The sequence below is a fragment of the Syzygium oleosum genome, unplaced genomic scaffold, assembly GCF_021117445.2.
Source record: "Syzygium oleosum isolate NSW1041296 unplaced genomic scaffold, Sole_v2.1 Sole_v2.19, whole genome shotgun sequence".
NCBI classification, from domain to species: Eukaryota; Viridiplantae; Streptophyta; class Magnoliopsida; order Myrtales; family Myrtaceae; genus Syzygium; species Syzygium oleosum.
In genome coordinates, this window is record NW_026607503.1 from 1,777,509 (window position 1) to 1,799,081 (window position 21,573).

General features: G+C 42.1%; 2 pseudogenes; both read right to left on the reverse strand.

Moving 5' to 3' along the window:
• Window positions 1-505: 505 nt before the first annotated feature.
• On the reverse strand, window positions 506-1,663 carry LOC115670214 (cytosolic sulfotransferase 15-like; annotated as a pseudogene).
• An 11,309-nt stretch (window positions 1,664-12,972) lies between these two features.
• Window positions 12,973-13,562, reverse strand: LOC115670344 (cytosolic sulfotransferase 15-like; annotated as a pseudogene).
• Between the last annotated feature and the right edge of the window lie 8,011 nt (window positions 13,563-21,573).

Genomic DNA, 21,573 nt, shown 5'->3' on the forward strand with positions numbered 1-21,573 from the left:
CATGCAAGAACGACTCGATTGGGTCCTGAGTTGGGGTTGTGACCATATTAACTTGCCTCTTTTTATTTTTATCTAAACTAAAGGAAAGATGAGAAGAGTCATAAGATCATCATATTCGAACAACAAAAGAAGATGAGAGGTTTATCTTTCACTCATGCGGCAGCTTTGATCAATTAATCTCGAACTGTATAGCTCATGGGTTATAATAACGGGGTTTTGCCATAATAAGGTCTCAGGTGCATTGGGGTGGGCATGCTTGGTTCCTTTGCTACCGAATGAATTATAGAGCAGATTGTGATCTCGACCGCTAATATCAAGTGTAGGACTGTAGTAGCTTACAGTATCAGATGTAGTCTACTGGTGCAACCAATTATTAATTTTATCTTTCCTTACACCTGATCATCATCAAATACTTGTGTCGTCTCTCGCCACAGAGAAGTCAAGAGTTATTGAGTTCTATATGCTACACCAATGAGGAGGACTGCAGATCCATCCATTATTAATTTCGTTTATTTCTAATAACACACGTAGAGAAAGTGAAAGTAATTAACAGTCAACATGCTTTGAACTGTAACCCAAACAGGCTAATTTTCTCTTGCATGATGTTATTGAGGCGATCCATCATGGAAGGAGTAAGATGGTTAACCCAATCACCCACACCGCCTTTCCTAAAAAAGCTTCTCTTCTCCATGGTTCTATCCAGTAATTTGCCGGATCTGTTTACCTCCAGGTCCTTCAGAGTCTTCAAGCTACACATTTTGACTATCTCCTCAATCACACCTTCCTTCTCTTCCTCAGTGAAAGGAAGCCCCACAAACTCGGCAACCTTCTTCAGCTGTCCTCCAATATCTTCCTTCAAGTCCTCATACTTGAGGAACAGAACCTTGTGTGGCCTCTCCAAGCTTTCTTTCCAGTACCCCGTGATGTGATCCCAAGAGGGCCCGAACAAGATTTGCCCATGGCAAAAGCTCTCGAAATGCTCTTCCAAGGACCACTACGGTTGGTCGTCCAACCGCGCCATCTCGAGGAAGAAGTGCCAAGAGGAAACAACGATGTCCAGTGGGTTCCGGCAGATGTAAATGATCCGGCAGTCCAACCGCTTGACGCTCTCTGGCAATGATGGGTAAGGGATGTGCGTCACAAAGAGCCTCGGCTTCGCCAGGCCATCAAGGTCGAGCCACAGCTTATGCTTGATGAAAGGAATGACTTCATGGGGCTTTGAAGTGAGCAACGGCATGTTGGAGATGTTGAAGCGGAAGCGGTTGACAATGGGGCGTGTTGGAGATGTTGAAGCGGGAGCGGTTGACAATGGCGAACGACTAGGGCCTTTAGCCAGGTGGTCCCTGATTTGGGATGAGAGACCAGGACAATATCCTTGTCTTTGGCTTCGAAGTGCCGCTGGAACGAGATCACGTTGAGAAGCAGGGTGGTCGGGCACCAAAAGTTTTGGTAAAGGCGATGGACAGGACGAACCAAGCCTTTGCTTATGGGAGGCGACGCAATTAGTTCATCAATGGCCTCCTTCTCATGTTCTTCACTACCAACGATGGCAGACTGCGAAGAAAGTTGCTGGTGTGCCATTGATGTTTGAGTAAGAATCGAAACAAGCAGATGAATGTGAAGCACTAATCTTTTTGTAGCTAGTTGAGTGTCCAGTTTTCCATTTTTTTATACACGTGACAAGTGATCACAGATCCCTAATTGATCCCAGTTCATTTATTGCAAGATATAAAGTAAAACACTTTTGCCGGCTGAGGTGACATCAAAGAGCGCAACAAACCCTTGATTAACATAGTAATAATGCACATTTCTAAAATTGTGTGTGCAACAGAACAGAAAATTGTTCCGCGCATGATAAATTTAAATAATTACTTTAACACTATAAATTTAAGTCGATCATTAACATTGTTTCGAGAGATTTGACGAGTAACAATGTGTATTTATAACATCCTCACGTAATAATCCATTTACCAAGTTGAAATACCTCCGTAGATTACAACAATCGTTCTATTTAATAAGTGGGCATGTATTTTCGCTAGTAGGTTACTAGTTGCATTGTGACATCCTCAATCCGACGCCGATTAATTATGCAATATTAGATTTATTCGGACTTGTTAGGCGTCAATCAAGAAGGTAAGGCCATCCTACCACATTAGACCTTAATTTAATTATTTGAATGTTGCACATTAATGTACAATGTGCTTGACTGGTGTCCTATGATTGATTAACCTATAGTTTTCATTTATGTGCAACTTCTAGAAGCCTTGATGGAGATGAGACAAACTTTTGGTCTTATCCTAGTGGCTTGGGCACCACTTTTGGGGGGGAAATAGAGATGAGGACCCACTTGGTTAAACTTCTAGAATTGTTATCCCATAAGCCTCTTGCATGTGTCTAATTCTAGTAGGTATGATTACCTTAGGGGGGAGACTTGATGGAGATATTTTTAAAGGCTAGGCTAGCCTAAGCCTAGAGCATTTGAGTGAAAGTGCGTTATTGGACTCTTTCTCTCTCTCCCTTACAAGATCACTTAAGGATAACACTCTCACTTCTCACTCTCATTTCACACTCTCATTTTCTCTCTTCCTCTCCCTCTCTTCTCTCCCTCACGCCACCACCATCTCCGGCCACCATCACCACCACCACTCGCCACCACCAGCACCGTCGGCCATCACCATCACCGTGCGACGCCACTCGTTTGCTCGCCGCACCGCCGCTCGTCGCCATTCACGTCATGCCGAGCCACTCAACGCTCACCGCCGCCGACCGTGCCGTGTCGTCGCTCGTTCGTTGTCGCCATTTGTCCATCCTTGCTCGTAGTTCCGACGGTTTAGTAAGTGGTTCCTCTAAACCTTGGCTAGGATGTTATTCTATGCATATCGGTCCGAGGTTAGTCTTGGTTGAGCTTGATCCCTCATATGTGTTCATGAATGCTCAAGTGGTTGTTGCATGATAGTTTGGACCTTGTGGAATGAGTTTTGTGGGTTGAAGTTTGACGGGTATCAACTGGTGCTTGAATCCTTGAAGTTTGGTGTGGAACCCGGAATTGTGTTTACTGTACCTCTTCAGTTTACTATTTTTGTAAAGACTCTTGTGGGCTGAATATGAAGTTGTGTTTTTCACAAAAGTTGTTCCTCACATCTTGAAGTTTAACATATTTTAAATTTGAAATTTTTGGAGGTCATTTGGGTCGCATAAAATCCCATCTTCAAACCGTGTTCAAACTGCCCAGAAATGCTGTTTCTCGGACCTTCTTGTCTTTCCGAATTTTTATAAATTTTTATAGATTTATTTTCAACAAAATTCCTTCACAAAAGTTGTTAAGGACTTGTCTGTCTATGACATATAAAAATTTAGAAGCTTTTTAAGGTGATGTGGGTACTGAATGAGATGTATTTTGAGGACCGAGTAGTCTGTTTGAACGAGCTGATTTTCGCCTGACTTCGAGTGACAAAAAGACTTGATTTCAAATTGAATTGGATTTTGTGTTCTCATAAGAAATGTTTATCAAGGTGTTTTCTATGCCATATCCAAAATTAATAATTTTTGGAGTTTATTTACTATTTATTTTGAAAGGATTTCGGTCACTATGCAAGCTGCCCAGATTTACCCCGGTTTCATAGATGTGCTATTTTCTTTCATGAAACACTCTTGCTATTTTCTATGTGTGTGGAAGTTAGATGTTCTAAGTGCGTGAACATGAAACACTCTTGCATTGGCCTAAGTGGAAAATAATAATTGGCTTGAGTGATTGATATGCTTGCTTGATCACATTAATGGTTACGTACTCGTATGATTGCGAGGGACGATGTCCGATGGGTTTCGGTTGCCGTTCGCGATGGAGGTCGGAACGATGCTCTTAATTGAATACCATCTTCGAGTGAGGTCAAGATGATGCTATGCCCGATGGGGCGGGACGATGCCCGGTTACGTCGGATGACCACCAACGCGAGTGTTGGTCATGGTCTTAAGTGGTCGTAATAATCGGAACACGTGTGGATGCATTGTGCATGATTTATGTGGTATGAAGTGTTCTTGATTTCTATGTGCTCATGTGATTGTTTGGTACAATACAAGTCTCGTGTTGTCTCATAATTATGGGGTTATGAGAAAACCGACGTTGTATGCCATCTTGCGTGTGTCCATCTTTATAAGCGAAGTGTGTGCAATTTCGCATGAAGAATGATTGCGGTTGTTCACGTGTGATTATTTGGGTGAATTGTATGTGCTGACGGGAGGTGAGTATTCGCATGTGACTATTGGATTGTGTTTGGCATGTTTCCGAGGCGAGGTACCTTCCTACTCGAGGTTTAGCGGTTTTGCTTATTGAGATTTTCTCATTTGTCATTATTCACCTCTTTTCAAGCCCTTAGTATGGATACATGGATAATACGTTTTGGGGTCTCGGTGCACCAAGATCTTGAGGTAGTTGAGCACGTTGCACCGGGACGGACACAATCTACGAGGAGTACACGACCACCGTTTGGGTTGATGAGGGGCTTTCTAACTTGGTCCCTCATCGCTTCAAAGTGTGGTATGTGTGGTTCGGAGAGGAGCGTTGGGGACCTCTCTGGGGCTTTGATGGACCGCCGGGTGCACCTGACGCAATTTCGTGGGACGCTTCGGAGTTGAATGTCCTCGACGATCTCGTCAGTGATCCGGAGTTGAATCCGGACTACGACCCAGAAGAGGAGCCATAGCATACCCGAGCACGAGTGAGCTGTGTTCTTTTTGAGGAGGCTCTCGTAGATAGAGGAGATAAGTCTAACCCTAACCCCTTTTGTTCGGATCGGATAAAGGCCTGTAGTTACGGGTTTGTATTTTGCTAACAATCCGATCATCTTGATGCATATATATATATTTTATGAAGCATGCTTTTGGTGAATGTGTTTCCTATGCTATGCCTATTGTGATGTTTGGTTGAGTGATATTAGAATTTGCTTTCGCATGTGCTTATTCGTTAGTTAATATGACTGGTCGGCGATGCCTCTTGGGACGTCGCGATTAAATGACCTATGTGAGAGGGGTGTCGCGCGCCCGGGGCTCGTTAGATAGGGTGCGGGGCGTGACATGCATAAAACTCTACTAGCAGTGTCGGTTGACGGTTGTCTTGTAACTAATAAAATGATAACTACTTTACCACTATATCCGTAGATTATTCACATTGTTTCGATTTGACAAGTAGCAATGGCTATTTATCAGTGACATACTAAGTAAATAATCGATTTACTAGGTTGAAATATCTTAGTTGATTACAAACAGTCGTTGTTTTTCGCAAGTGAGCACATTTTCCCTTTAGTAGATAACGAATCACTTACTTTCCTAGTGTGGTGGTTATTTAAGGGTTGCAAGTTGAAAAAAAAATAACTATTTACCACTATAAATTTTTAGCAGATAATTAACAGTGATTGATTTTACGAGCATCAACATCTATTTGTCAGTAACATACTAACGAAATAGTGGCCTTACAAGGTTGAATTACCCTTTAAATTACGAACAATCATTTGCTTTCACAAGAGGGAGTGTTCTTACACTAATAAATTACGAATTGTTTACATACTTTACTAGTAGCATTAATTAATGGTTTTACTTATGAACAAAATAATTATAATGCATAGATAAATTCCTAGTAAAATCCTTGTATCCAATTGTAGATTACCAAATATTTTGGGATTTAATAAGTGAGCCCGTCAGCTACCAATAAGATAATGATTGTTACCACTCTAGCACTTGGCAGTGGACTACCCAGTGTGTTAAGATATTGCAACTAGCCTGACAAATATTTATTAAGTAATGAACAAAAATAGTGATATTCTTATTCTGAAATCTAGTATCTTGCAGTGGATTACCAAAAATGTAGTGCTTTTAGCAGCAAACATAACCATCTTCTGTAATCCCTCTTTTATTGGAATAAAATATGCTTTTATTTAGTAAACTGTTTTGTTATATATCATTTCCATTTCAAACTGTACCTAATAAAAGTGATATGTGCAAAACATGTCTGCCAGGAAATCATATGTGCAATCTGAGACTACGGACACAAACATAGAAGTCCATAGTGTCCACCCCTCTTCCCTAAGGCTAACAAATTTTCTATGCAAAAAATGTATGCAAGAAAGTGATATGTGCCAAATTTTACCATTGCATATGTAAAAATGTCTGCATGGAAATAATACGTGCAAAATCCGATCATTGCATTGTCCTCATGGAATTCATTTCTGTCACGCCCCGAACCCCAACGAGCTCGCGACATCCCCTGCTCCGGTCGAAATGATGCGACGTCCCAGGAACGTCGCCGACCCAACCCAAACATCAGAGCCACATGCGGAAGCGAATAACAAAACCCCGGACAAATAATGACGACAACGGGGTAGAACAACAGAACAATCCAGCAACCACATATTCATACAACACCAAATATACATACATCATATTACAGACATAAATACATACTAACATCCTCAGTCACCGTTTAAACAAAAGTTCAGGGGTTTGGTTATCTTAACTTCACTATCGGATAACCCAAGTTATACAACCCCTAAAACACCCTAGGGAAAAACCTAAGGGTCGCCCTCTTCCATTCGGCTTCGGAATTTCTGGCTTGAATCTCTGGAACTCACCTGCAGCTCCACTGGGCACCAACAGCAGCTCCCCGGACTTCCAAAAAGAAAAGGCGCACTTCCCGGGTTTAGGGCCGGGGGTCTGAAAGTGGCGGTTATACAACCGTGAGACGAATCTCAATAAGTGTACAACCCCAAACCCCACGTAGGAACTCACGTACCGCCAGACGAAAACACACATAACACACAACGATCGGCTAAACTAACAATCACATGCGACCCTACCTGGAATCCATCACGCACGTTCCTGCACGTTAGACAATAACACAGCCAACACATCACGGCAAGGAATCACAGACGCACGCGTGCCTCAATTATAAGACAGAAACCACTTGGGCACGTCCCATACCGTGCCTAGCAGTTTCTACCCCATAATTAAGCATCACATCGCGCGATACAAACACACTCGCACGCTACTCACACCATGCGTCACTTTCCACAATCCTTTCGCTTGTCTTGCCAAATCCCACTCATTCTCAACCTTTCCACCACTACCGCGCCCTCGTAAAACGCATCAGGCCAACGGTCTTCTGACCTCGTCAGGCATCGTCACCCCGTCGGGCCGGGCATCGTCACCTCGTCAGGGACGGCATCGTCCCGCGTAAACGTACACGCCTCAGGACGGAATCCTACACACACTTTCCTTCTACCGCGCCCGCGTAAAATGCATCAGGCCAACGGTCTTCTGACCACGTCAGGCATCGACACCTCGTCAGGCCGGGCATCGTCACCTCGTCAGGGACGGCATCGTCCCGCGTAACGTACACGCCTCAGGACGGACCTTTCCAACCAAACCACATTTCCATATCCTCGTTCCACTCAAACCACACTTACGCACGACCAGCACACGCACGGCCAAACACAATTCCACATTGCATGCACATTTCACAATTCACATACACTTTGCAAATATACATTCTCACCATGCCAGCACACCACACTTTCATACACATATAACACGCGATCCCGAAGCACTATCACACATTCTTGGCACGCGAACATATTGTGCAATCGCACTGCCATACCATCACACCTCACGGCCACACACACGGCATAGCACCACATCACATTCGGCCCAAGCACAAACTAGAACAAGCCAATGACAGCAAACTACACAATTAATCCGATAAACCCAATCAAGCCAATACATTTCCAATTAATCACACCATTCAACCCCGATCGATCCTCAACATCACAGTCCTAACCGAGCCTCCTAAACCTCGAATTTCCCTCGCCAATCAGTCCACAATCATCTAAACAACCAGCCATTAAACACAATCCACACAACCACGCACAAATTTCAATTCAAGGCACAATCCCATCAATTAATCCCACAATTCAGCCACGATCATTTCGCATCACCTTGGCCCCATCCAAGCCTACCAAACCATGCATTTTCAATCTCCCAAATCAGTCCATAACCTCCGAACAGCCAGCCCCGTTCTCAGCCTAAAACAGCCACGAAAACAGCCACAATTTCGCCTAAATCAAGTCCTAAACGAGCCTAGAAATACCCGAGGTCCTAAATGACATTTGGGGAAAACACTTACCCAAAAAGGCGAGACAGAACGGGGCTGGAACGGGCCGGGACAGCGGCAGCAGCGTCGCGGGCAATGTACGGACGGCGTGAACAGTGTGCCGTACGGACGCGGTGAACAGTACCACTCCCCGTACGGACACTGTACGGATAGGCTGGGAGGGTGGCCGGCGAGGTGCCGGTGACAGCCGCGGCGTCCGACGATCCGGCGTGAACGGTGATCCGTACGGACGGTGACAGTCTCCGTCCGCACGGCTATGCGATCTTCAGGCCGGACGGCGATGTCTAAGGCCGGACGGCCGGTGTCGGCCACGGACAGCGATCGGAGCTCGGCGAAGCTCGGCGACTTGTTTGCAGACCGGAAAGAGAAAAAGAGAGAAACAAGGCTGTTTTGGACAAAACCGGGCCGTGGTGGTTACGCAGGTGGAAATGGTTGATGGTGGTCTTCGGCTTGGTGGGGACACTCATTTGTAATGTCGTTCGGCGTGAACAAGACTTGGAAATGGCGTAAAACGTAATCTGCAGAACCAGAAACGTGAAGAAGAAGAGGAAAAAAATAAATGGGAAAATGGCCGAATGGGTCTGCACGAGAGAGAGAGAGAGAAGACTATCTAGTCAAATGGGTCAAAGATAGCTTAGTGGGATCCAAGTGTCACAATCTAGGCCCATTGGACAATTTTGCCCCTAATCCAAGGGCCCAAATTTGATCCAATCCAATAATTTAGGGGTAGAATGGTCATTTGCTCTTAACCATGATTGACCAGACCTGAGTTAAGCCTAACTCACCTTGGTTAATCCCAAAATTAATCCAAATTTCGGAATAAAGGAAAATAGGCCTAGGGGCATTTTCGTAATTTTCCGATCCCGAACCGAAATTCCAATTTTCGCACATACGTGTTCCATATGTGCGTGGCCAACATAATATGACGTCGGAATCGCGAAATTCATCGCGCAAGCCCTCGAAAATCCACGTCAAAGTCTCGGGAATAAAATAATATTATTTTTCCAATTTTTGTCGAAATTCCAATTTTTGGCCAAAACCACTCTGAATGTGCGTGGCCACCCCAAAATGACCTTGGCCGCGAAAAATAACCTCAAACGGCCTCAAAATCCAGCCTCGGTGCCCACAGGGGCAAAACCGTAATTTTTCCGGTCCCGGACCGAAATCCATTTTTTTGCAGAAATGGTTGGCCCCAAGGTTGGCCAAGCCAAAAACGTCATCGGCCGTCCAAAATTGTCACTTTCAAAATTCTCGATTCCCGGGCCCGAATTCTAAGAAATGACTAAAATTGAACAATCGCGACTTTAGCTTATCTCTGGCTAACGGGTGGCTCTTTGGAATTACGCGCTCTCGACCCGTGACCGACACTAAGTCAAATCACGTTTAAGTTTACTCCACCCGGGACGACCTCGGTTGTCATATAATTGCGAGGGTCTGTCGGTAGTTCCCTTCGGACACGATCAATCAAGTAGACTGGTCTCGGTTGGCTCAAAACATTCCCTCGTCAATCCATATGGTCGAAGATCGAACCCAGATCGAGTTCTTTGGTCGTGCGAACTCAATCCCGTAACGGCCCTACCCCTAAGGTTAGCATCCCGAGAATGCGCATTTCCGGGTGAGATCTCACTATAAGTGCATTGGCCTAAATATTCATTTCATGAATCCCGGGAAAAGGATCGAAAATTCAGACTGTTACAATTTCTGCCAAACATGTCTACTATTACAAAATATGTACAAAACATGTATTACAACTCATACATGCCTTTACACAAACAATGTCTACTAACACAGTCTATGGCAAACTCAGCACATCCTTTCCCTTTAGCTTTCCACATATGCGAGCTAAAATCACTAAAATCACACTAAGAGTAAAAACACGGGAAAAGTATCAAAAAAGTCCTAAACTTTTTGCTTTGGTGTCAATTCAGTTATAAACCTTTTTTTGATGCCAATTTAGTCCTAAACCTTTTGCATTGGTGCCAATTCAGTCCTAAACCTTTTGTCTTTATGTCAATTCAGTCATTCCGGCCAATTTTGGCCGGATTTTGCTGACGTGGATGCCGATCGGCCACTGGCGCTGACGTGGACAACTTTTAATAATATTTTAATATTTTTTGAATTTTTATTTATTTATTTTTCTTTTTCTTTTTTTTTTCCTCCCTTCCCTCCTTCCTCTAGCCGGTTGCCGGACTAGGGATCAGCCACCTCGCCGGCCACTGGCGAGGCTCGCCCTCGCTGGATGGTCGTGAGGGCGGCCTCGTGCTGGACGAGGCCCGACCTTGCCAGATCTGACGAGGTCGGGCCTCGCCTAGCCATGGCGAGGTTCGCCCTCGCCGGGCGAGTCCCGAGCCCTTGCCAGAGGCCTTCGACCTCACTGCCTTCGGTGAGGTCGGGCCTCGCTTGGCCACAGGTGAGGCTCGAGCCCTCGTCGGAGGCCGCGAGGTCGGAGGCCTTTGGCGAGAGCTTGAGTCTCGCCAGTGGTTGGGCAAGGCCTAACCTAGGCCTCGCCGGATCTGGCAACGTCAAGCCTTGCCGGCGGGTGGGCGAGGTCGACCTCGCCGGCTTCTGGCCTCTGGCCGATCGCCAGTTCAGCAACCGGCGGGAGAAAGGAGGGAGGGGAGGGAAAAATAAATAAATAAAAATTCCAAAAAATATTAAAATATTATTAAAAGTTATCCACGTCAGCGCCAGTGACTGGCTGCCGGCCGGTTGACGTCCACGTTAGCAAAATCCGGCCAAAATTGGCGGGAAGGACTGAATTGACACAAAGAAAAAATGTTTAAAACTAAATTAGCACAAATGCAAAAGGTTTAGGACTGAATTGGCACAAAAAAAAAGTTTATGACTAAATTGGCACCAATGCAAAAGGTTTAGGACTGAATTGGCACCAAAAAAATGTTTAGGACTAAATTAGCATAAATACCAAAAGTTTATGACTCTTTTGACACTTTTCCTATAAAAACACCTAGGACACAACCAAAATTATCTTCAATCTGAAATTTTTTTTCTTGAGCTTTGTCGCATCTCTTTCACACATTTTAATTGTGTCTTGAGGGCTCTCACCTCAGCTTCCATGAAACTGTCATTATTATCATGATGGATGGACACAGTGCTCCCCAGAAATTTTTTTAACACAATATTTGCCGATTGAGTGATTTTAGCAAATCCGCATCTTGCTCCAAATTTATTTCTTCGACAATTATGATATTTTCTTCTCCGATTCTCCTTTGTTTTTTCTGTTTGCAAAGGAGATCTTAGGCCACAAAATCAAATCACAAACGTATCATTGTCGATTGGAAAGACAGTTGTTCTTGATTGCGACAACTCCGTTGATTTTTTCGTGGATCTCGATGTCGTTGGAGCCTCTCCGGGGTCCGAATTTTATACATCAGATGTCAGAAAGCTAACCAGTGGCTTGGCCAGGACGATTCGACAGCCGGTCGGCATTGAACTTTCATACTTAGTAATAGGACTAGACAGTTGGCGCATTGATCGCCTTGTCGCAGACCCCAAGCAAATCTTGGACGTGCATAAAACGTGGGCACTTTCCACGGGTGGGTCCATATCAAAAGCGACCACACCCATACATTAGAGCTAAGTTAGCTACTCATATTTGAGGGCCCATCAAGTAATAGCCGCAAGGCGTCGAAATGATATTTTCATTCCTTTATACTCGGATTGTTTGCCTTAATTAGCAAATCAGTAAGCCAGTTGGGAAAACTCCGTCGTTGCTTGTTCTTTTGGGAGCGCTTGAACAAATTCTAGACCTGTATGATGGACACATTTGCTCAAATTTTAAGATTCATTTGATTTCCTGTCGGAGGTTAGGAGAATGCCTGGGTTTGTGCTCACTTCCACTTGTTTGTTGATTCTTTAGTTATTCATACCAATCCTTCTGAATCACAGTAACACAATTTAATGACTTAGTCTCTTTTTTTGTCACACAAATTTCAAAATTTATATTATGTGCTTGGTGAATCATCATGTTAGAAAAATAAGTTGATATGGATTACCAAAAGCTGGATTATCTTTTGCTCCTGCTGTTGGGTAGGTCAATTATTAATATCTAAAACTTTGTAGCTCAAGGGTTGTGGACACAGGGACAGGGTTTGCCATATAAAGTTTTCAGTAAATTGGGGTAGGCTTGATTGGTTTTGTCGTTGCCGGTGCTTGTTATTGTTTGCTGGATCGTTTTGTTAAAAGCAATAGTAAAAGTGTTTCAAATCTCTATGGATGATATTCAAATTGTTTTACGTATGCCACTGAAAGAACGAGAAAAGAAATTATGTTCTCGAATGCTTATATCAAATGTAAAACTGTAGTAGTTTACACTACCGGATATAGGCTACCATCATAACCAATAAAGAACCTTTCTGAATTTATTTATTTATTTTTTGGTTATTTGTGTTCTGGATAAATGCATGGAATGTCTGAGGGAAAAGTTTCAAAGAGGGGACAGACAAGTTGGATCGCACTGATTTTTTCTGTTTTTTGGGTACTTTCAGGTCACAAATTACCTAATACTGGAGTTTCTAGGCTATCATGCACCAGAATAACTCACCCCTTGTAACGTAGATGTTGGAGTAAACTGATCTTTTAGGGTTCAGTGTAGGAGAAAAAGACACAGGATGCTTTCCTTATAAAGTCCTCATCTCATTTTGATACTTGTTTACTCTTTTAGCAAAAGAAATATTCAGGTATCTCGGTGCAATTGCTCATTGAATCTTTCCACACTCCATAGTATTTGTGGGGAGATCCAAGATAAAGAAAGATTGAGTTCCAATCATAAGAAAATCACTACTAATATTCTCAGTACCAAAAACCAAGTGAACTGGAAAATTAATATGGGAATGAGGATTAGCACGTTTTGAATTCTAACCCAAACGGACTCATCTTCTCTTCCATGATGTTATGTAGACGTGTCGCCATGGGAGGACTGAGATTGTTAACCCAGTCACCGACCTCTCCTTTCCTAAAGTAGCTTCTGTTCTCAAAGTTTGGCATGAATTTGCCAGATTTGTTCACCTCTAGGTCCTTCAACTTCCCCAAGCTACACGTTTCAGCTATCTCTTGAATCACACCTTTCTTCTCTTGCCCCATAAGAATGGAAGCCCCACAAACTCTGCCACCTTCTTCACTTGTGCTACAACATCTTCCTTCAAGTCCTTGTACCTCAAAAACAACACCTTTTGTGGCTTCTCCAAGCTCTCTTTCCAATACCCCCTGTGTGATCCCAAAAGGGTCCAAACCCTGTTTTTCCCTTGCAAAAGAAGTCAAAATGCTCTTCCATTGACCTCTCCGGTTGATTCTCTGACCGCACCGGAGACTTGAAAAAGTGCCACGACGAAACCATAGTATCTAGTGGATTACGACAAATATAAATAATTTGGCAATTCGATGGCATGGTGCCATGGTGGCCCAAGACGAAAGAGTACATTAAACGCTCTTAAAAAAATTTGACTTGGCCAACCTATCTTCGTACATCCTGACAACGAAAGCCAGCACACTAGAAAAGCAACCGTCTATACTACAGCAACCTTTCTTGCAAACTCAAGAGTCAGGGGTTGGTCGAAATAGTTCTACTTGAAAATTCAGTTAATTTAGGTTAGATCAAGAGGTGTCAATAGTTCGATTTGGGATTCACTAATACCCGAACCATACCAAAAATGGAAAGATTGTCCAAAAAATTCTAAACCAATTGTACTTTTGTCGATTCAGTCCTAAACATTTTTATTGTGCCAATAAAGTTGTAAACCTTTTTGCGTTTTGCCAATTGAGTCCATCCGATCAATTTTAATCGGAAATTGCTAACGTGGACGCCAACTGTCCTACATAGCACGGTCAGTAGTGATGTGAACAATTTTTAATAAATTCTTAATATTCTTTCAATTTTATTTTTATTTTTTATTCAACTTTCTTATCTTTTTTTTCATCCCGTCTTCTTTTTATCCAGTCGCCGAGCCTCAGCGATGGCCGGCGACTAACCAAAGGCGAGAGCCGATAAGGTTGGGCAAGCCTTGCCTACCCCTGGCAAGGCTCGAACTCACTAGATCTGGCAAGGTCGAGCTTCGCCCAACCACTATTGAGGCTTAACCTTGCTAGATTTGGCAAGGCTCGCCCTCGCCATTGCTAGCCAAGTTCAGCCTCGCCATGGCTAGGCGAGGCTCAAATTCGCTAGATCTAGCGAGCCTCGACCTTGCCGCATTTAGCAAGGCTTGCCGTCACCCGCCCTTGGCAAGGCTGGACCTCAACCCCGCTAGGCGAGGCTTGACCCCCGCCGAGGGTCGAGCCTCACTAGTGGTAGGGCGAGGTCGAGCCTTGCTAGGGGCGGGCGAGGCTCGCCCTCACTAATGGCCGACAGGAGCAAGCTTTGTCAGAGGCCAACGAGGTCGACCTTGCCGGCCCTCGCCTCTGCCCTGTCGCCGAGGCCCAGTGACCAGCTAGTGGAAGAAGGGAAGAAAAAAAGAAAGAGAAAGAAAAAATGAAAAAATAAATAAATTTGAAAAAATATTAAAATATTATTAAATATTATCCACGTTAGCGCCAGCAGTGCTATATAGGACAATCAGCATCCATGTCAGCGATCTCTAGTCAAGATTAGCCGGTTAGACTCAATTAGAAAAACTTGAAAATGTATAGGATTCAATTGGCACAATTAAAAGGTTTTGGAGTGAATTAGCAGAAGGCCAATAGGTTTAGGATTTTTTGGACAGTTTTTTCTACCAAAAATGGACGGCTGCATGCTTTTTTGTGACCCGAACCAAAAACACGATTCAGTTTGGGTACTTTTTTTTGGTGACCTTCCTTTGTAACCATCCTCTTTTTCTCTCGCCCCCAATGTCGTTGGTGACCGCTGGCCTATCTTTGAGCTCGATGGCAAGAACCGAGCCGCCTAGATCCACTTGGTCACGTCTTTATATCTCTCCTCTTCCCCCTCCCCGCCTCTGGAACTGTCCTTCCCAGGGCCAACCGAACATATCAAGCTCTTTCTTAAATAAAGGAATAATTTGTCTGAGAATCTACCCTATTCAAAACACAAGGCTTGTATTGTCTTCTCACGTCCATCATTTTTTAATTTGCTTCCTCCATTTGAGCACTCACCTCGTCCCCAAAACCAAACCCAAATCAAATCCCACATTCGCGAGCTCAAACCATATAGAGAGATAAAGAAAATGTCAAGAATCATCGACAAGAATGAAGAGACCTTCCACATGGAAGGAGGAGGCAACAAGTAAGACAAGCAGTGAAGGACAAGCACAGGTCGAGCACAAGAAAGGCCTCACCAACAATATCAAGGACCAGCTTCACAGCGATAACATCAGGCGAGGGCCGGAGGAGCGGCGATGAGACAAAGGGAAACTGAGATTGTGTTCGAGATGCACATGAGGAGAACGATTTTGGAGTGTGTTCTTGGCGATGGAAGTGCAGACGACAAGAGAAGGAGACATTCTGGGATGCTTCACGTTCTTCGGAATGTGGTTCCGAACTGAACCAAATCGAAATTATAACGATATCTATTCTTCACCTATTACCCGAACCGAAAGGAGACCCAAACCGAAAATACCCGAAATTTTCAGATCGGGTCGGTTCAATTCGGATAGATTCGGGTATTTTTTATGCCCCTAGTTAGATCCATGTATGCCGAGATCGGGCTACTAGTCCCCATAAGAAAGCAAATATAATTATGAGAGGTGTAGCCACAGGTAAGAACGAGCTTTCTAGCGGTAAAACCTGGTGGCCCCGTGAAACCAATGCTAATTGTTATAGTCTCACCTAATTCCCATCTACCTCTCCACAATTGTAATTGCGGTCCCATTTTTGCGCGTATTGGAATTAATCCACCTCCTCGGTTTAGGGCAGATTATCGGCAACAAGATGGGAGATTTTCTAGTGGGAAGCTATCAGAGATTGCTCTACTTACAAGATCATTCTATGCATTTGTACTGAGAAGCACAGATTTCACAAAGACCAAGTTTGTCGCACTTCGAAAAATAATGGGTTAGAAAAAGGGAAGAGAAATAATGAGACCAACATATAACTCCGTTCAAGATAAAATGAATCCTCATATTTTTAGCGATGTGATTGGTTTTACTTGATGCGAGGACTGTAGAGTATACCTATACAAGTTAGCGTTCTTTCGCTATACGTGCACCAAGCATGTGTTTCATATTTTATGCATAGAATTCCTTACGCAAATCAAGGGATAAGAACAGCATGAGTGTCAAAAATTTTGTACAATGCTCAATTGAGTACCATAACTTTTTTTCACTTACTTAAATGCCACAAATTTAAAAAATCGATCACTTAAGTGCCATCGGCGATTTATCTCTCTAGAAAATCCAACATGTCATTAAAATAAATTAAACCATCTGGCGTAGCGCATTGGCAAGCCGAAGTCAGCAATTGAGATGCTAAATGATATCGCAAAACTCATCTAATTAAAGAACACTAGCCTTACTTCAACAAATTGGAGCAAAACCCAATTTTCATCTTCAAGAACCCTAACCCTAACCGAACCCATTTCCAATTCTTCACATTGGGGCAAATCATCTCATCAAATTCGCAACTCTCTATCGACCAAGATTCGTCGTGCGACAAGCCTATGTTTTCCCTCCATGTTGTTGCCTTTTTAGTCTATGTCCAGTGAGAGAGGACGACGAGCAACAAAAAACTCAACGGACAGATAGTGAGCGAAAGTGAAGATCATAGTGTTAAGGACGATCAAAGCCCTAATTTGCGATTAGAGAGAGAACCATTTGGGATTTTGGGCGTACTAAGATTCAAAGACGAACAAGAGGAAGAGAGTGTGAGTGAGAGCTCGATTTGATTTAGAGACGAAGTGTTAAGGAAGATCGAAGCCCTAATTTGTGATTAGAGAGAGAGATCGATGGGGATTGGGCATACCAAGATTCAGAGATGAACAAGAGGAAGTGCAAGTGAAAGGATGCCATCATTTGAGAAAGAGAGACGGAAAGAAACAAAGTCCTTTCTCTCCAAGTGGACAAAGATTTCCACGCTGGACTTCCATTTATTTTAAACATTCCACATCGGATTGAAAAATTAAGTAAAAAATCCACGTAGGACGATTTGCCGGAAACGACACTCAATTAAACAATTTTACTCTGATGTGGCACTTAAGTGAGAGAAAAAAAAGTTATAGCACTCAAGTTAGTGCCATACGAATGTTAGAGCACTCTCGCTATTCGTATCCCTGCAAATCAACTATTGAAAATCACTTATCCAAACCCCCGACTTCCTAAGAACGAGGGAAATTTGCTAAAAGGACAATCCCTTCACCTGTATACATTTTTGTAATTTATCCTAAAGGGAAACACTCGATCCTTACCATTCTTATACCACAAGTATACCATGTTCTATGGTCATCCTTTGTACATTTGCCACTAGACGTCATAGATTGAAAATGTTCAGTATCTCGAAACCACCTTTCCTAAAAGATGATACTCACGTCTCTCTTCACATTGATGATGACAGAAGAAGTGACAAACTTACTTTTTCTCTTTGGTTCCACAGGCAATTTGAAGTGACTGCCACTAATATGGGCAAAAGGACATCAAAAGTGCCACAATTTGTGTACGGAGATCACTTTGGTGTCATAACTTTTTTTCGGATCACTTTGGTGCCAACTTTTTTGAAAAACGATCATTTTAGTGCCAATGCTGACATGGCTCGCTGGAAATCCGATGTGGCGCTGACACGGCTCGCCGGAGAGGTCCAGTCAGCATTAAAAACCAAAAACGACGCCGTTTAGCCCGCTGACGTGTACTTTTTTTTAAAAAAATTAAATTATATTTATTAAAAAAAAAAAGGTTGCAGCAGCGGCGAGAGAGGGGTCGGCGACCCTCGCCGACCACTGCGCCCACCACCGCCGGCCCTCCCCGGCGGTGGTGGGTTGGCGGCAGCAGCGGCGAGGCCTCCCTCGCCGCTGCTGCAACCTTTTTTTTTTTTATTTTAAATTATTATTATTTTTCTAAATATTAAAAAATTCGAAAAAAGCCACGTAATTTCCACATGTACAAGTCAAACCATTTTTTTTTAATATAAATGCCAGGTCAGCTTTTGGCCGGAATTTTGGCCGGAGTCACTAAAGTGATCTATTTTCCTTCGACTTGGCACCAAAGTGATCCGAAAAAAAGTTATGGCACCAAAGTGATCTCCGTACACAAGTTATGGCACTTCTGGTGTCCTTTTGCCCACTAATATGGGTTGGCCCTAATTGTGTGGGACAATTGCAAATTCTAATCGCATCTAGCCAGCGTAGTATGTGCTATCAAATAAGTGCAGACACTTCGTGTATGATACTCAAGTTCAGTTCTACCATGGAATATCTTGGCTTTACATCCAGTCCCTATGACAATGTCCTTTTTGTTCATTCTTGTTACTTGCTTCAATTGTCGTCCACAGAAAATGGAAAAAACATGAAGTTCGATAGTTAACGTCGAATTCGGGGGATGATACTTTCGGCCCTCTCTTCTCAAAATCATTCTCGTGAATGAATTTGTCAAAATTGGAAAATTGTTTATCTTTCACTAATGAGATGTTTTACGGAAAATTACCAAAAAAGTCCAAAACCTATCAATTCAGTTCTAAACCCTTTAATTGTGCCACATTAGCACTGATCGTGCCACGTAGGATGGTTGGCGTCTACGTCAGCAATTTTCGACAAAATTGGCTGGATGAAATTAATTGGCAAAATGTTAAAAGATTTAGGATTCAATTGGCACAATCAAAAAGTTTCGGACTGAATTGGAAAAAGTGCAATAGATTTATGACTTGTTTGGTAATTTTCCCGATGTTTTACTATGCAAAGTTTGCTAGGTGCAAGTTAATATTATGTGTGCACTTTATGTTAAGTAAGTAGTTTATCTAGAGGTGGAAAAAAGAAGAAGAAAGTAATTACCTAAGGGTTAATACCACGAAAAACCCTAAACTGGTATACCTGTGATAATTTTACCCCGAACTAATTTTTTGACTATCAAAAATCACAAACTGGTACACTTGTGACAAATTTACCCCAAACTATTTTTTACCATAAAAAACCCCACACTGGTACACTTGTGACAATTTTACCCCGAACTAATTTTTTGACCACAAAAAACCCCAAACTGGTACATCCGTGACAATTTTACTCCAAACTAATTTTTTAACCACTAAAAACCCTAAACTGGTACATTTGTGACAAATTTACCCTTCGTTAGTATCCATTAAATTAGATTAATATCACGAAAAATCACAAATTGATAAACTTGTGACAAACGGTGGGGTAAAACCCCAAACTGGTATACCCATCAACTACCACATGTCATCAAATTTAGCAATTTGACAGTAAAATTTAACGGAAACTAACAGAGGGTAAATTTGTCGCAGGTGTACTAGTTTGGGGTTTTTAATGATCAAAAAATTAGTTCGGAGTAAAATTATCATAGGTGTACCAGTTTTGGGATTTTTGTGGTAAAAAAATTAGTTCGGGGTAAAATTATCATGTGTACCAGTTTGGGGTTTTTTGTGATAAAAAAAATAGTTTAGTGTAAATTTGTAACAGATGTACCAGTTTGGGGTTTTTTTGTGGTATTAATGCATTACCTAATGATCTTTGAGATACAGTTGCCCGTTACACTAATCAAAACAAATTATCGTAAGATCAATCATCGATAACTCGATAATATTACATACCCAAACAAAGTAATGCTAGACCTATCTCAATAGTTTATTTTAAGAAGCAATGGCAATGGGGAGAAAAAGAAAAGAGTTGGTAGAGGGTGACAATTCTAAAAGAGTAATTATAGCATACACCGCTGGTGTAAAAGAGGTTTTACTCAAGCAATCTTAAACATCATTGATTTGAGAGTGAATAGTTACAATCCTTTAGTAAATAATGGACAATGCTCTTTGGTGTAAACTTTTCTTTACACTAACGGTGAATGGTCTGCATTTCCTATAACTTATCTAATAAACATCATTCCAAGAGGACTAAGCCTTATCTAATACTCAGAGGTAAAGTTCATATTTACAGCAATATTTGAGGGGCAATTTTCTTTTGAGCTTTGACAATGATTTCATGCTTCAATGTGGTTGCAAAATATATGGTTGGAAAGCTCCTTATGTCTAGTTTCTAAGGCAACAAGTTTCATGTAATTTGGAATATTCTAGGGAAAGTTATAGTCAAATTACGGAGTGCTGCTCAACTTACTTGAGAACGAGTTTTTACAATGTTCATGATTTTATTGAATCCTATGCATTGTTAGTTATTTCTAGGGGATATGTCATACGTACGGACCATGAGGATATGTACCCTCCCATGAACTTATACGCAATTTTTGTTTTAATTAATTAATTAATGCGGGATTTGATAAGAATGTGATCATTTGTGTAGAAATCTATTTAGTCATTTATTATGGAGTGGACAAGATTATTACCTTTAAAGCTTTGGCCTTCCTGTCCATATCACGAATATGCTAATTCTATTTCAACCTAGCTCTATCTGCAGATGCAAGATTCGATATGATCTTGTATAATATAGTACTCGTGTTAATAAAAAGATCAATGAATTGTAACAAGATATGCACGAATGAAAATGCTCAAAATGGACCGACGTAAATAAAGGGAAAAACAATCGAAGCGCAATTAAGTTCCCTTTAATAAGTATTCACCTTTTAAGGGTCGGGAGCGTCGCCTGCAACCGATGGTAAGTTTGCGAGCTTCGGCTTCATCGTTCTTGCAGTAGGGTTTGGGTTAAACTTGCAGAGAACGAGTTGACTAAGAAGCACTAGTTGGATCCATCATGGCCAAGAGGTCAATTGTTTTGTTTCCCTCATCTATTTTATGATGCGTTCCACTAGAAAAAACAACAAATAATAACACGCGATAAGAATTGCTCAACAGTAATAATATTCAAGCGTAAAGAGGGATTGATTTGCACTTGAACTTGCGAGAATAAAGTGAATTTTTAAGTGAATTTTAGGCTGGCTAGTTTAAGAATTTAGGGATAAGTGCACTAGAAGTTCTAAAACTTATCACGAAAGTGTAATTAACTCCTAAAAACTTTCAAAAAGTGTAATCAAGTCCTAAAACTTGTTACAAAAGTGCAATCAAGTCCTAAAACTTATCGCGAAAGTGCAATCGAGTCCTAAAACTTTCAAGAAATGCAATCAATAGAAGGACTTGATTGGATCAATTTGACAAGTTTTAGGATATGATTGGACTTTTCGAAAGTTTTAGGGCTCAATTGCACTTCATGACAAGTTTTAGGACTTAATTGCACTTTTTTTAGAGTTTTAGAACTCAGTTGCACTTTCGTGACAAGTTCTAGGACTTCGAACGTATTTATCCTAAAAATTTATTATCTGGCCAAAGTACATAAATGATAATATAGATATCTTACCAAAATATGGTTCTTC